General features: G+C 37.4%; 1 pseudogene; it reads right to left on the bottom strand.

Annotated features, from left to right (window-relative positions):
• Positions 1-3175: 3175 nt before the first annotated feature.
• On the bottom strand, positions 3176-7474 carry LOC109703060 (olfactory receptor 2Y1B-like; annotated as a pseudogene).
• Between the last annotated feature and the right edge of the window lie 9141 nt (positions 7475-16615).

Here is a 16615-nt window from a genome sequence, read left to right on the forward strand (position 1 = left end):
AAAAGGACAAGATAAAATTTCAGACCCATTAGATTAGCAAACATTTAAATGTTTGTATTTTTTAGGAATAAAACAAGCTACAGAAACTTTACCTTTCAATGTTGAAGAATCTCATTCGCTCTGAGCCAGGGTGTTACTCTATGATAATCTGTAGAGAAACTCCTGCACACAGTCACTGTGCATTGCCACAGTGTCTGAAGAAACAATACAGTAGTGTGTTCTTCAAATATAATGGTGAATGTCGATGCCAGTGAAATTCTATATAGCAATTAAAATGAATAAACTCCCAAATCCTTCCCTTCAGGGGAAAGCCATCTCAGGAGACCAGAGATACACACTTTTACTTATTGCTCATTTCCTCATATTTATCCCTTTTGCTGTATACTTTAGTACAGTGTGGGAAAGATTTTCACATTCAGAATCCAAAGGAATTTCATTTCAGTTATGGCTTGTATTAACCACTAATTTCTTGTTCACAGGCAATTTACAACAAGATTCTGTGTTTGTGACTTTAGAGTGTCCTTTGGACTTTCTACTATATGTAAGTGATGAAATAAAGATAAAGTTGTGAGACATACTCAAATTTCATCCTGGACAGTGGAATAGGCCAGGAGGGCATTAACACATATAAAATAACCCAGACATTGAAATTTATTGCATTAGCCCATGTGTGCAGGATTTTTAAAAGTCATTATTGCAGAGATGAAGAAGAAAACAGTGTTGGTAATGTCCAGAGAATAGGGAGTTATCAATCAAAGGATACAAAGTAGAGTATATGTAGCCCAGACAAAAGATCTAATATACAAAATGAGGACTGTAGCGAGTGAAGTTGGGTTGTGTTGGGTAATTTGTTTAGTGGGTGGATTTTATTCAACACTTTGGATCAAAACAGTGAGATGAGGATATATTCTGTGAAATGATAGCACGTTAATCAGCTTCACTAGAGTGATGACTATTATCTCTATGAATCCATGAATCATGCTTTGAACTTCAAATATGCACAATAAATTTATTTTAAAAATTAATAATGTAAAAAAAAGAACAGGCAAAGGAGGTCTTAATATTCCACTACATGCAGGGAAGCCACCTTGGACTACCTCTGTCACATTGGCAATGGAAGGCACCTGGCCCTGCTGTGATTATAGAGAATGACCATCTCAGATCATCAGTTAGTCACTGTCCTGATGAGAAGCTCCAGTGAGACTCGAAGGGATGCAGGATCCCAGGGAAATGCAGGCTCCCTCCTATAAGACAGGAGTTGAAAGGTCACAACTATGTGCCCAGCAATTCCAGCTGCCTCTTAAAAGTGCTATAATAGGAGATGTGATAGCACAGTCAGCCCAATCTATTAAATTCTGTTCTGTATGTTCAAATAATGCCTTTTTTCTATTGGATTATACATATGATTGGATTATTTATACCTTGATGCTCATGAGTACAGAGAACTAAATACATTCATTTCCTGTGTTTACTGCCTTGAACTAATAAATATAAAATTATGGATTCTTGTGTGGTTGTAGATGAGTAAGGTTTGGAGTAAACAGATTCAAATCCTGACTCACCACTTAGTATCTGGGTAATTTGAAGTAAGTCAACACAAAGAAATCTGTCAGTCTCTTGAGAAATTAAGCTGATAAGGAAAAACCTATAAAATATGCCTATTTTTCGTGTTGTAAGAATGAAATGTAAAAGGTTGAATAATGTATAGCTCTGTGCTTCAGCAATAATAAAGGTTCCGGAAATTTGAACTATTATTACAGGTTATGTTATATGTTCAGACGTGGAAATGTGGCCTGTAACCAAAGAATGAAAAACTCATAAGAGTCTAGAACACTAGCCAGAATCGACCAAAGCAAAACTGTGAAGTACATTTAATTCCCTACCAATCAGCTTTTGTTCCAACCTAAATCTCCTTCCACTAAGAATTAACACTCAGAAAAAGAAAAATAGGATCATTTGCAGTAATGGTTCCATTCAGGGCTTTACAAGCCCATGTCTCAGCTTCACCCTATATTTGATATATGAACTTTAAAAGTTGTTTAAATCACTTGAACTATCATGAATAAGCAGAGAATAAAACAAAACTAACTCACTATGCTGTTGTAGCATTAATGAGTTTTGCAAGACAATTTTAGAAGTATTAAAGAAATAGAGTGATTGCTATTGACATAAAAGATGATTCACTCAATGTGAAATTAATGGAAACTACAAAAGGTTATTTAAAAAGATACACGCATTTTTGACATGAAACTGTTGTTTAAGCACAGTGAATGAAATGGTAGTGTTGTATTTCTGAAAATCAGTCTTCACACTTTGCTCTAATGATTCTTGTCCTTCCCATAACAACACTCTTCTCTGTCTCTCTCTCTCTCTCTCTCCCTCTTTCACATACAAACACACACACACACACACACACACACACTGTGACAGTCTAAACTACTTTTCTTTTCTATATCACTTCTTTGTGAGTCATTGTTCTACCATTTCTTCTCTCCTTGCTTCTCTTTTACTGAGAATTCCTTCTTCATAATACCCAGCAACAAGTCATGACACTCTGTAATTGATGAGATATTAATGGCACTATTTACTGAATGCATCCTTAAAATTTTTGCTTTTTACCTCTGGTAGCTAAATGGCATTCATGTGTGAAACTCTACAAGTTCCATTAGATATCTCTCATAGAGCTCAAAATATCATAGAAGGGTCACCACTGTAAGAGACCCTAAAAGGGGCCCTGAGATTTAAGTGGACATGGCCAGGGTCATAGGAAATTGGAAGAGTAGGTGTCAACCTACTCTTTGTCTCTTGTCTTTTGTCATAGCATAATCTACAATGCACCATGCTAACATGGAAAGCTTTTGTGATTCTGTATTAATGCTCTTCTGACTCTAAGATTTGTTTAGAACCCAACCCTACTCTTCAGAAATGGGCACAATGCATGCAATTCCCAAGCATTTATTTGTGGTACAAATCAATACTCACTCACATTGATCAAAGACACTGAACTTGAATGTGTATCTACACAGTGCCACTTGTCACTTTCAACCAAGGAAGGCACTAAATATCTGAGGCCTTCTGAGGATCATTTTCTAGTAATTAACTGCCTTGCAAGGATAGGAAGGTTTTCTAAGTGTTAGATCTATTATAGAAATGTTCACTGGCCCTCCTTCCCCTCCTACCCTGAGTCTCTGCCTCTCCCTTGTCCCTTCCCCAGAGCTCCCTTTACACCCTTGTTTCTAAACGTATAAATGTGAGGATGGAGCATGGGAGTGATTGTAGTATAATAAAGGGTAGAAAAATTCCCTTGCTTTCACAATAACTACCGTTGGGTTGTAACCATGGATACATGGCTGAGTCATAAAGCAGAGAAGCCACCAGGAGGTGAGACCCACAAGTCCCAAAATCCATTCTGTGCCCAGCCACTGACTTGAAGTTCAGCACTGCTGGAAATGTGTGCATAGAGCCTGGAATTAGTGCTCCTGGAACAGCAACAACTGTGACTCAGGCCACAAACATCTTGGCCTCAGTTCCTCCTGTGTCCTCACAAGTCAACGTCAGGAATACAGGCATCTCACAGATGATTCAGGTGATTGCCATAGAAGGGTATGGCCATGACGAGGCCTGTCTGAATCAGAGACTTCACAAGGCCTCCTGACTAGGAAGCAATGGCCAGTGAAAAGCAGAGATGAGGGTGCATAATGGTCATGCAGTGGAGTGGACTGCACTTAGCAGCATTGCGGTCAAAGGCCATCACCACCAAAAGCATACTCTCAGTGGAACCGAAGGCCAGGACAAGAAAGAACTGGGCCACACACCCTCCATAGCTGATGGCTTGGTCATGTCCCTGAAGGTGGATTAGAAGCTGGGGCACTGTACCTGTGGAGTAGCAGAGGTCCAGGAAGGAGAGGTAGCAGAGGAAGAAGTACATGGGTGTGTGCAATCGAAAGTCCAGGTGTGAGAGAGTGATGATGGTTGTGTTGCCATCATCAGAATAAGTTCAAATTGAGGTCAGTCTGAGAAGCCCCCCCAAACGAAACCCTGTCCTGAACTTGTGTTCAGTGTTCCTATAGCCTTTCACCAGCACAAAGAGCAAAAGACAGTTTAATGCCACCTATGAAGAGCACAGATTAAAACACTGTTCCCAGTATTCCTTCAGTAGTCATTAAGTCAGGCACTTTATTATGTATTTTGATATTCACTTCTGTTCAGTCTTCTACTTTACTCTTCTTTAAATGGGTAATTTCTGGATTAGGAATGAGGTTGTCTTGGTTTGAATCTGACAGCTCTGCTGCATTTGTACCCAGGACTTCTGCGAGGCACTTAAATCCTGTGGATGTGTTATTTCAATGTCTGAAAGCAAGGATGTAGTTCCTCGTTCATAGGATTGAGATGAGGACCTAACCCAGTCATGTGAGAGCTGCTTTTAACAATGTAAGGGGTAAAAATGTAGCATTAGCATTCACTTTTGCTCCTCTTCTTGGTCTATTAGGTAATTTATTCCAGATTTCCATCCTGCTTCACAAGACTAGGATCACAAGCTTGAGTCCACTGTGCTTGTTTGCTTCCTTCTGTTCAGTACATATGGTCAGTGCCCCAATCCTCACAACCTCATTCGTACCAGCTGCTTCTCTCAGAAAGGACAGAATTGAGTTTAGATTCATTAGTTTGGGGGAAAAGTTAGCAACAAATATCTTCCTCATGATGAGTGAGGGCAATTTTGTCTCCCATTTCTCCAACTGACAATTCTCTTTACTCATTCCCACAGAAAGACTTGTTCTCTCCTTTCTACCTAGGATGTCTTTGTATTTTCTTTCTAGCTCTTGTCCACTCACTGATTCTTTTTACATGTCTTTGTCCCTCTGTATGTTACACTAGATATAACACTATATTCATCCCATCACACAGGTATTTAAAGTCATGTTTATGATTCTTCTATTAAACATTCAACAAAGACCAGAAAATGACAGTTGGGGTCCATTCAGCTTAATTGACATTCAAAGGCTGAATAACAAGTTGTTTGTTTTGTTAACTCAGATTTGAAACAGAACATTGCCTCCAAAGAGAAAAGTTTCTCTCCAATTGTACTCCTCCAATAAATTGTTCTTGGTTTATTTTCAGTAACTTCTCCCATGCCTCTATTCATTGTCTCCTGGTTCTGATGTCTACACTTTACTTTCCACTTTGGAGCCTTGGCATCATAGCTTTGAGTTTTAAAAGGGACTGTGAAGCCAGAGTAGCCTACCCAGTCAGGACTCACCCAGAGGTCCAGGAAAGAAAATGATTGCATTTGCCTCCCTGAATTGTACAGGCTTCGATGCAATATGAGACCCATTCGACACTGGTGGCATCAAGAGATGTCTGTGAAAGGCATGTTCCTCTTTGGTGCTGATTTCTTCTGTGGAGTGGAGGGCTTGCATCAGACCTTGGTCACGGACATGCTTACATGTGGCTCCCTCTTTCATCAGAGGTGCCTTTGGAGTTCCATGCCTGAGGAGGATGAAGCATCCTCTCCACTACACCTCCAGTCCGTCACCATGACCAACTCATACTAGAAAGGAACTGTTGTCACCAAACATGGCCTGACTCTAAAGGCCTCAGGGCATTGCTAAGGCCTCCTTAATAACAGTAAAAAACAAATTCTTTACCAAGTGTGACCTTGGAGACCTGTGGTCAATTATAACCAAGTGACTGGCTCTCTGACTCAGTTCACTGTATTCCCCATAAGCTTCCCCACCAAGGTGAATGTCAGCATCCTTGGAACACACCTTTTTACTTGACTCTTACAACTTTGAAGGATGAGACTCCTCATCCTTCCCCTACTCTGACCCTCATCTGACCAACACTTCAATCAGAGCGAATTCCGTGTCTTGGTTGAAGCATACCATGTCCACCACAATCCAAATGTCTTCCTTCTCTGGGATTTCATCTAATGGTCTTGTCCTCAAGAGCGTTTCCTTGATTAACAGTTTGATATTTTTTATTTCTCTCTCACACCCTATACTTAATGTTTAGTATTTCTTACTTTTATACCCTGATCTGGACCACAGTAAGTTTAAATATACAATGCATTTATTTATCAATGCATTTCCCAATCATTTATTGAGCAATGAGCACTGCTTAAAATGCCATGAAAAATAAAAAACAAGATTCTAAATTATCTGTACACATTAAAGGCAAAGGTGATGCAGACATACAGACCAAAAAGCTATTACTAGCTTTGTGACATTGAAAAGCTCTCTTGACATGCTTGAGTCTCAGTTTCCCTGTTGGTAAGATGATGTTAATGGAAGCTACAGTATATCATTGTGTGGACTGATGACACTGTATGCGAGGTGCCTGATGTGTGTAAGGCATTCATTCAGTGGGAGCTAGTGTTATAAAACAAGCACTTATTCAGTGCCTTCTCTTTTCCTGAAGAAAGTGCAAAAAATAGGACCTTCAACTCCCAGGATCTCCTCAGTCTAAGGAGAAGCTGACATCATCTTAAATAGTTACAACCAAAGTAGTGGGTCCAAAGGTCTCTCCTTTTATGCAGAGAACACAAAACTATATAGAGAAATATTTAAAGATATGTTAAACAGTATTACTTTACTGGGTCTTACATATAATTAAGGAAAATGCCACAGACTATTATGGACAATTATAGAAAAGAGTTACTTTCAAAGTGAGTGGGCAATGTCTCCTTATATTGCTGTTCTTTGAAGGAAAAATAATGGCTAAACTTTTATACAGTGCTTGCTATCTGTCAGATAGTATTCTAAGAACTCCATGCATACTAACCCAGTCACAATAACCTTGAATGGTAGTTACCATTATTGTTCTTATTCTACAAGAGAGAGCACTGAAGCACCAAGCAGTCAAGTAAGTTTTGCACAGTTCCACAGATACCCACTGCCAGGGCCAGCTTGAAGCTCAGGTGAGAGTGACCAAAGCAGGTTTCCAGTGACACATACAGTTTTGTCTTATTTCTGCAATATATAAAGGGCAGAATCTACATATGTGTACCATATGCATGGTTGTACAAACATGCATTTCATGGTTTGTACATTCATGTACAAACATGAAAAAATTCAAAACAGATCACAGTTACACTGCTTCTTAGATGAAGGGTGTTTAACATGGGAAGAGAGTGGACAGAATGGTGGATTTTTGTTAATACAATAATAGTTCCATTTATTGCATTATTATCATATATTGCTTTTAGCATATGCTATAATTCTCAATCCAAAGTGTGCAGTTCAATTCCCAGAGTTGTGATCTAGCATATTAGGGTATTGCCGTTGTCCCTAAATGACACCTCATGCCCGTTTCAATCACTTGTTATTCTCACCTGAACCCCAGACAAGCATCAATGCACTTTCTGCCCCTATAGATTTGCCTTTTGGGGCATTTCACACAAATAGATTCTTACCGTGTCTGGTCTTCTGTGACTAGTTTCTTTCCTTGGCAGAAATCTTTCAAGGTTCATCCACATCGTAGCATGCATCAACACATCCTCCTTTTGTATGGCTCAATAATACTCCACTGCATGAATAGACCACTTTTGCCTTACTCATTCATCTGTTGATGGTTATTTGGGATGTTTCTACATTTTGGCTATTATGAATCATGCTTCTGTGAAACATTTGTATGTGGATTTTTGTGTCACATGTTGATTTTCATAATTTCAAGGGAAATCAAATACAAAATTTTAGTGATCTGGGATTATAGATGGCTTGCATTCAAGATCCCAGCTTCTTGGAAAGCAGAGATCAGGAGGATGGCATTTTGAGGCCAACCTGTGTGAATAGCTAGTGAGACCCCATCTCAACAAATAACGTGGGTTGATGGTGTCTACCTGAATGATAACTAAAACAAAAAAGGGCTCAGGGCACGGCTCAAGTGGTAGAGCACCTGCCAGGCAAGCACAAAGCCCTAAGGTCAAGCCCCAGTATCAAGACATAAAAAATATTTTAATGAAAAGGAAGATTTTATTCATCAACTTCAGGCCAGGCATGCATGCCTATAATCCCAGCTGCTTGGGAGAAAGAGACAGGAGGAGTGCCAGTTCAACATAAACTGGGCAGAAAATTAATGAGACTGGGTCTCAAAACTAAGGTGGGTGTGGTGACCTGTGGGTGTGGTGACCTATACTTGTAATCCCAGCTACTCATAGTCCAAGGCCAGCACAGGCAAAAACTAAAAATGTTATCTGAAACACTAACAGTGCAAAGGACTGGTATCACTTAAATGATATAATGCTGCCTAGCAATGTAAGGCCCTGAGTTCAAGCACTAGTGCCACAAAATTATAATAGTATTATTATTAATAATAGTAGCGCTATTATCAATATTATTTTATGTTATGTTATTATACACTATTATTATTATGATGATGATGCACTTCAAAACCTGGAAAAGAGATATTTTTAAAAACAAGAAGGTGAAGAAGTCTAACAAGGTTTACTGAATTCTTACAGGACGGCAGGGAATGGCTGGGATATCTAGGACAGACACTGTACTACATTTGGCAACAACTTCTAAGCCCTGACCTGATCCACAGACTTTCTCCACACCAGGACCTAACCGCGGTCAGGCTGCTGCTCTCCAGAGTCTCAGGGAAGGAGACCTTGTGACCTGCTAGGGAATCTCTCATACCCTCTAACCTTTTAACTTTTAATTGATGGGTCATAATCATATATATTACTGCGGCAAAATGCAGTGTTTTCATATATGTGTATAATGTGGTATGAATAAATCAAGGTAATTAACATTCCCGTAACCTTGCCTACCTAATGTTTTTATGGTAAGACATTTGAAATTTACTGTATTTTTAAATAAATTTTATTAGGGTATATTCATTATACCCTAATAATACCCCCTCCACCCTCTCCCCACCCCACTAAAAGCAATTGCAAGAGGTTTCTTCTGTTTCATATAGGTATATGAACTCCATCTACCATATACCATCACCTTAATCTCCTTTCTTCACCATTCCCCTCCAACTAGCACCCCCCCACACCCTGTACCTATTTTATAGTCCTGGTTTTCATTATTAATATTTAAGTTGATGTTCAGAGGGGTGTCTCAACATATGCCCACTGTGAGTCTACTTTTCTTTGGTCCACTCAACCCCTTCTATTACTCTCATTACTCCTTTACCTCCCAACTCCTATTTTTCAACAGTTTTCAGTGTACATCCTTATATCCTCTACCTTCACATCTTATGTTATGCAGTATTACTGATGCTCTATCGTTCTCTCTTCCTTTCCCTCTTTCCCCAAGTACCATAAAGTAGTTCCACTATTACAAACACAAAGGGATGCAATTGGAGGACATCATGGTAAGTGAAGTAAACCAGGACGAGAAACGCAGAAGTCACATGTTTTCTTTCATACATGGAAGATAGATCCAAAGATAAACATATACTCAAAAACAAGCTTGATCATATATAAACTCAGATGTAGAACATGCTTGTAACAGTGGAATTACTTTTTACACATAATACTATTGACTATAGTCACCCTGCTGTGAAACTCTTACCTTCATAAATACTTCCATACACTCAATTAAGTTGAGTTTTACAAGGTTCAATGTATCCATCCCTATTCTTACCATTGGAATCACAAGAAAAATTAAATTCTACCTTCTATGTAGTACTTTTTCAAATACTGAGATCAAATCTCTTTTTTTAAATCAACTTCATCACAGTAAAATTTACATAAAAATATAGTACATACATTTTAGTGTGCACTGCAATGTATGCATCATAGACTGTACAGTGAAGTGTATATGTGTTACAGTGTGCACTTTAGTGAGTATGTTGCCAAAAAACTTTTCAAGTAGCTGCTCATTGTGTTCTCCATACACCAGATAAGACTTCTTCACTTTTCTGTCTTTTCTTTCTCTTTTTAATTTTTTGTTTGTTTAGTTTATTATTTTTTACTTTTTTTTTCTTTTGTCGGTACTGGGGTTTGAACTAAGGGACAAATGCTTGCTAGGCGGATGCTGTACCACCTGATACATGTTCCCAGGTCTCCCTGTCTTTTCTAACTCTACAGAGGAGTAAGAGCATCTGTAGAAAACACCTATCCTCTATAAGTTACCATCTTTAGTATTTTTAAGTGCATAGTTCAGTAGTGTTAAGTACATTCATAGTTTGTATACAGTCAGTTTTGAGTCAGTAAACTACACTCTCTACACACCTCCATAGGGTTTTTAAAGGCAAGAATAATCCTTCATATTTTAATACATTCATAGATTTCAGTGAGCCTCTAATTCCTTTATTCTTTTCATGACACTTGGATTGAAAATATATTGTTAATGAGGACATCAATCGAATGGAACTCAGAGATTTTAATCATTAAATAAATTTATTTTTCTCTCACTGTCCCTCCAAACTCATGGAAATAGTCCTTCTGTTTGCCCATGATGAAACCTGAATAGGCTTCACAACTTTTTTCTATCACTTATAGATAACAGAAAATCCTGTGGACATTTTTATGCCTAAAGGTCACAATAATTTAGCAAATTGTGTACAAGTAGAAAGTTAGTAGAGTGATAAGCCATAATTCAAACAAAAGTCTTTCTAGTCCAAGTATAAAATATTTCTCATACTCCATTTACAATGTATACCAACGGGGATAAATATGAGGAAATGGACAGTAAGTCACAGGACTGTCACTGCTCTCCTGATACGGTTCTCCACTGGGGGTGTGGGGGGGGTATTCATCTTAATTGCCCTATAGAATTTCATGGCATCACACATCACCATTTAATCATCATTTTTGAAGGACAGACTACTTTGTTGTTTTGAATATTTTGCTATTTGACACAGTGTGCAGTGAACATTGTTATACATAGCTCTTGTGCCTATGGGCAAGAGTTTATTTTTTAAGATTGTTTATAGCATAGTTAATTCTGAGTCAAAAACCATATTAGTGTCTTTAACATTAAGAGGTATTCCAAATAACTGAAATTTGTTTCTTCCCTATCCATATATACATGTATATAATATAAATCATATATAAATATATATGTAAAAATATAAATACAATATATAACATACATGTTAAAGACAAACTCTCTCTGCCTGGCTTTTTTTAATGGCTTTTAGCTGATGTTCCTGAACAGAATGAATACATAAAACTGTGTTGCTAATGAAAGGAAATTCTAAGAAAGTGCATTTTTAAAAAAAAATTTTTATTAACATGTATTAGTTGTCCCAGGGCAGGGGGCAAGGTTCACTGTGACATTTCACTATGTGTTTATACTACACCTTGATTAGATTCACCCCCTCCATCACTCTCCTTCATTCACTCTCCCCCTTTATAAAACAAGTTTGACCGATTTCATTGTTCTATTTTCACACAAGAATATAAAGAGCACTTCTTTTTTTTTTTAGTGGTGGTGGGGGGGTGCTGAGTGGTATTGGGGTTTGAACTCAGGGCCTCATGCTTGCTAGGCAGACATTCTACTACTTGATCCACTCCACCAGCCCTGTTTTATCCTGTGTGTTGGGTATTTTTGAGATAGGGTCTCGTGAACTATATACCCTGGCTGCCTTCAAGCTATGATCTTCCTGATATCTGCCTCCCGAGTAGCTAGGTTACAGTCATGAGCTACTGGCCCAAGACTAGCTTGAAGTGCATTTCTTTTTTTCTTTGCAGTACTGGGGCTTGAATTCAGGCCTTACACCTTGAGCTGCTCCACCAGCCCCTTTTTGTGATTTTTTATTTTTGACGTAAGCTCTCAGGAACTATTTGCCCAGGCTGGCTTCGGGCAGTGATCCTACTGATCTCTGCCTCCTGAGTAGCTAGAATTACAGGCGTGAGCTACTGTCACTGGACTGGTTTAAAGAGCATTTCTATGCAGAGCTGTGTCACACTATCTGTTGGTCCCTCCGATGAAAAAGTAGAATCAAGTGTCAAATGATGCCTTGGTAATTGTATCCTGTAGTATTAGACATACAGCAGAACTGTATCATACTTCTGTGAATGTAAATTGTACCTGCTTATGAAATGTAGTAGCAACCTTGCTTTATCAGAATGGTTTTTGATGATATTCTAGAATGCTCTTTCAGTAGATGACTGAGAAGGTAATAAAAACAAAACAAAGCAAAACACCATGTTTGCTAATCTGACAGGTATGAAATTGTACCTCATTGTCAATTAAAGTAGCATTTCATTGATTATGAGTGACGCTACATAGCTAGTTTCAAACTTGTGATCCTCCTACCTCAGCCTCCTGAATGCTGGAATTACAGGTGTGCACCACTATACTAGCCTTTAATACAATTCTTTCCATTTATGGTTCAGTCTTGTCAAAAAGGTGAATTTCCATACCTGCATGTCCATTTTGTCATGAGACTATTCACAATAGTTAAAATAAAGGATCAGCCTAGGTGCCCTCAACAGATGAATGGAAAGAGACAGTTTTGTGTATATGTACACAATGGAGTATCATTGAACCAGAAAGGTGAAAGAAATCCTGTCATTTTTGGCAACATAGACAAAAGTGAAGGACTATGCTAAGTGATAGAGACACAGAAAGATAAGTACATGTGCTCTGTCACATGTGGAAGCTAGAACACTGACCTGAAAGTGATTACTAGAGAGGTGAAAGTGGGTGGAAGAAGAAGGGAGATTGGATTTGACTGGTGCATGCTATATTCATGTATAGAAATGTCATACTAACCTCATTAGCATACACAGTTAATGTGTATTAATAAAAAAGTTTAAAACCAATGAATAAAAACTAAAACAAACCATAAAAATGAATCTCTAAAATAAGGGCATCAAAATATTCTCTTCATCTAAAAGTTTTGGTATCTTGCTTTTTCACATTTAGGCCTTGAATCAACTTGGTATATGGTATAACACAGAGATGTTTTTCTTCCTTTCAGATTTTCTGTTGTCTGAACATTTATTGAAGAGCCCAGTCTTCCCCAAATATTTTTCTTTAGTCATGCATCAAATTTCAAAGTATACATGAATGTTTCTGGTGTTCTCTTCATTCTGCTTCATCTATCCTCATGTTAATACCCTGTGTCTTTATTACCATAGATTTACAGCAATTAAATCATTTTGAACCTGAGTCTCACAGATTTTTTTTCCTTTTGAGAATTCTATTTACTCTTTTTGACTCTGTTTTACCATAAAACTTATAAGATTTATTAAACTTCTATTGAAGTCCTTTGTTTGAATCTTTTTAGAATTACATCGGAGCATAATTAGAATTAGTTTGGGGAAAATAGGAATTTCTTGCTAAATAGAATTTTCCAAACATAAACACACAGATCTTTATAATCATCCAAGTGGTTTTTTTTTCATGATTTTCAGAAATGTTTTGTAATTTTCTCCATGGAGGTCATACTATTTTTTACTGTGATAGTTTCTACATAATTATTTTTGGCATTCTGACTGCTACTAATTTTTTTTAATTCTGTTACTAATTGTGGTCAAATGCATACACACAGCATAAAATTTATCATCTTAATCATTTCAAGTATAAAGTTCAATACTGTTAAGTGTATTCACATAGCTGTGACAGATCTCCAGAACTTTTTCATCTTACAAAACTGAGACTTTTATACTCACTGAACAACAACTCCCCATTTTCTTCTCCTCTGCTCTCTGGCAACCACCATTCTAATTTCTGTTTCTGTGATTTGACTATTCTGTATACTTCATACAGGTGAATACATACTGAATTCATCTTTTGTGACTGGCTATTTAACTTAGCATACAGTTCACAGGGTTCATCCATGTTGTAGGACATATCAAATTAAATTTTACAATGCTGAATGATACTGTACTAAATATATGTATCACATTTTATTTATGCATCACATATGATTTATCCATTCATCTGTACACTGGGGTTGCTTCCCCCTTTAGACTATTTTGAATAATATGGCTATGAATTAGATGTAATTATTAATTTTTAGGTGTCAAATCGACTGGATTAAGAAATACCAAGAGAATTGGTAAATCATGATTTCTGGATGTGTCTGTGAGGGTATTTCCAGAGTATAATGTTATGTCAGTTTGCAGACAGAGTTGAGAAGATCTGCCCTCAATGTGAGTAAGCATCATCCAATTGGCTGGGACCAGGACAGAATAAAAAGGCAGAAGTGAATTCTTTCCTCTAGCTCTCCTGGAACTGGGCCCCTCTACTGCTCTTAGATTTCAGAACATCAGACTCCCTAGCCTTTGGTCTCCAGGACTTACATGATTGGAGCCAGTTCTCAGCCTTTCATCTTCAGATGAGAGTGACACTGTGGTTACTCCTGGTTCTCTCTCTGAGGCATTCAGACTTGACCTGAGCCACACTACTAGCATACCAGGGTCTTTGGATGCAGTTAGTCTAACCTGAGCTTCTCAGCCCCCACAAAATGCATGAACACACTTCCCTAATAAATTCTCTCACATGCCCCCATGTCTCTCCATCTCTCTCTCTCTCTCTCTCTCTCTCTCTCTCTCTCTCTCTCTCTCTCTCATATACCTCCTATTTGTACTATCTCTCTAGAGAACACTGAGTAATACAATGGGCATTAAAATATGTCCCTCTTTGAGTCCCTTCTTTCTATTCTTGTGGATATATACCCAGATGATACATCCCTAAGTCATATGATACTCTATTTTTATTTAGATTCTTTTAGGAAAACTTATACTATTTTCCATACAGATAACACCATTTTACATATCCAGCAAGAGTGCACAGGTGGAGTGTTACGTTTTCTCCACATTCATACCAACACTGGTTATTTGGGGGTTTTATAGTATTAATCCTAGTGTGTATGAATATCATATCATTGGAGTTTTGCTTTGCATTAACCTAATGATTATTGATTTGAGCATCTTTCATATGCTTGCTGGTCATTTTATACTTCTTTAGAGAAATGTCTATTCAATTCATTTGCTCATTTTTTAACCAGGCTATTTTTTGTTGTTGAACTCAACAAAAGATTTCCTTATATATTATGGATCTAACCCATGATCACATTTCCAGATGATTTCCTCCGTTAGGTAGTCTTTTCACTCTACTGATGCACAGATATTTTTAATTTTAATATAGTTCTATTTTTTACTTTTGTTGCCTGTTTTTGGTATCAAATCCAATGTCATAGTTTTTCCTCTAATGTTTTCCTCTAAGATTTCATAGTTGTACATTTTATGTGAAGGATTTGATATATTTTAGATTACTTCTGTATATCCCACAAGATAAGGATCCACATTCATCTTTTATATAAGGAGAGCAGGCTTTCCCAAGACCACTTGTTGAAGGACTACTTTCTCTCCAATGGACAGCCTTCATGCCTTTTTCCCTACCAATGATACTTCTTCCTAACCTCAATCTTTCTCTATTAAACAAAAAAGAATTGTCAGGGTATTGTAGTAAGGTTTACATTTAGGATTGCAGAAGCCTGAGAATCATTCTTACTCCATATTTAAAGTTGTGTAAGTTACTTAAACCTTTGAACCTTATTTTCATCATCAGTAAGCAAGTAATATAACAAAATATAAATGTAACCAAACTGTCATGATGCTGTTCTAGGATCAATGACAATGAATGCAGAGCAAGTTTTTCAAGTATTATACAAATAGATAAACAATAAACAAATACTAACAATGATACCTGCACTTTTTGACATATAATTACATGAAATGAAATGATAGTGGTAAGAATGTGCTACTGGGTAAAGACAAACATAAAGGAAAATAGAATTGAGCCCAGGAAAAACACTCATGTACATAGTGAAATGTTATATATTTATTAGCTATTTCTTTTGCTCCTTTTTATTTTCTTTGCTAACTCCCTTAGAGATAAAGATTTTCCTATACAATTTTCCATCTGATTTACAACCTATAGATTTCTTTTCACTTTAATTTTTCCTCTTATTCCACCACTTGTATACTCATTTCTTCTCCATTCTCTTCTGTGTTACAAGGGGAATATCTTCTGCATAACACCAAGCAGAATAACAGAAACTTTTGGTGCAGTGGGTGAGATGCTAATGCCACTCCTTATACTATTCTGAACAAATGATGTTCTTTAAGTTGGTAAATGACACATGTGTCTGAAATTGATATTCTCTATGAAGTATCACTGTTCTTAATTTGCTCCGAGTAGCATACAAGGTTAACCTCTGTAAGAGACCTTTGAAACAGGCCCTGGAATTTGAAGGAACATGGCCAGTTTCACAGAAAATTAGAAAAGCAAGGTGAATTTATGTCCTCTACCGTGGCTCACAGTTCTATTATATAGCACCACATTGGGATCTGACTTTGGGAAAGCCATTGTCATTCAGAATTCATCCTTCTATTACTTACTGTCAGACTTGCTAGGAATCTACCGCCACTTTCCACAAGTGCTCAAAATACACTCTTGCCAACATCATTCCTTTGAAAAGTCATAATACAAAGCAGCATTTACTCCCAGATACACAGTGATTATAGAATCTGTGCATCTCAAGAGATCCCCACAACCAACTTCCAAACAAGAAAGATAGTATAATACTGAAGCCATCTGAGTGATATTTTCTAGGCATCAAATACCCTACAAGGAGGAATATAAGTTCCATAACCTGAGAGATCACAGAAAAAAAAAACTTTTTACTAATCCTTTTTCTCCTC

The sequence above is a fragment of the Castor canadensis genome, chromosome 16 (assembly GCF_047511655.1).
Source record: "Castor canadensis chromosome 16, mCasCan1.hap1v2, whole genome shotgun sequence".
NCBI lineage: Eukaryota > Metazoa > Chordata > Mammalia > Rodentia > Castoridae > Castor > Castor canadensis.